The sequence below is a fragment of the Metarhizium robertsii genome, assembly GCF_000187425.2.
Source record: "Metarhizium robertsii ARSEF 23 chromosome Unknown MAA_Scf_13, whole genome shotgun sequence".
Taxonomy (NCBI): domain Eukaryota; kingdom Fungi; phylum Ascomycota; class Sordariomycetes; order Hypocreales; family Clavicipitaceae; genus Metarhizium; species Metarhizium robertsii.
In genome coordinates, this window is record NW_011942153.1 from 26,897 (window position 1) to 27,742 (window position 846).

Sequence of the window (846 nt, forward strand, 5' to 3'; positions counted from 1 at the left end):
TGTGAAGGAGATTACGCACACTTGTTCAAATCGGGTGCATCACAAGATATCAGCCACAGGTGGCTCGTGCCGCGTACAATGATTTACCAGTAGACGCAGAGGCGCGCAACCCATCTGCGTTCCCTGATCGTTGGCAGCGACCGCAGGGCATATGCCATAGCTGCTAGCTCTCCGGAGTAAGGGTTCTGTTCCTGTTCTGAAGCCAAGGGTAAAGGAGAAGGCCTGCTGGAGAGTTTCGGTCCTCCTTGCGCCGAATGTGGCAATTGCATTGCTCCTCCGCCACCGACCACTCCACTGCGGGTTGAGCTATTTACTGCAGCGCGTACACTCCAACCAGCAGCGACCTGTTCACATGATATTTCGTCGGCCACTATCTGGGCACGTTGGTCCCATGGTGCCAATGTGAAGGATTTGATCGTCAACCGGGATATCCTTGAATCGACAAGCGACCTGATGAAATGGTGATCGCCGACATTCTCGCGGTGACTCGTCGCAGCGGATTCGTGTCTGGAAGAGTATGAAGGTCAATCCACAGCTTAATTGCTCTCCGCCAGAACCGCTCCTGCACGCTGGCTGTGTGGGCCTCCGCTCCGCGACGCTTGTAGCCACTGTCAGAAAAGTACCAACAATCGCTTGGGCGCCTGTCCTCTGAATGCCATTTACGGGTCCTTGTTATTTACCCTTACAGGCATGCATCTAGAAGCATAGTTGACTACCGGAGCTACGGTGGCCGTGAACAGTTGTCGCGCCGTTGCGGCTGACAGCCCCTGAAGCCTCTTCAGTTCTATGACTGCATCCAGTCCTTTCGACGCCGCTCGCGCGCTATGTTGTCGGCATTTCAGTCTC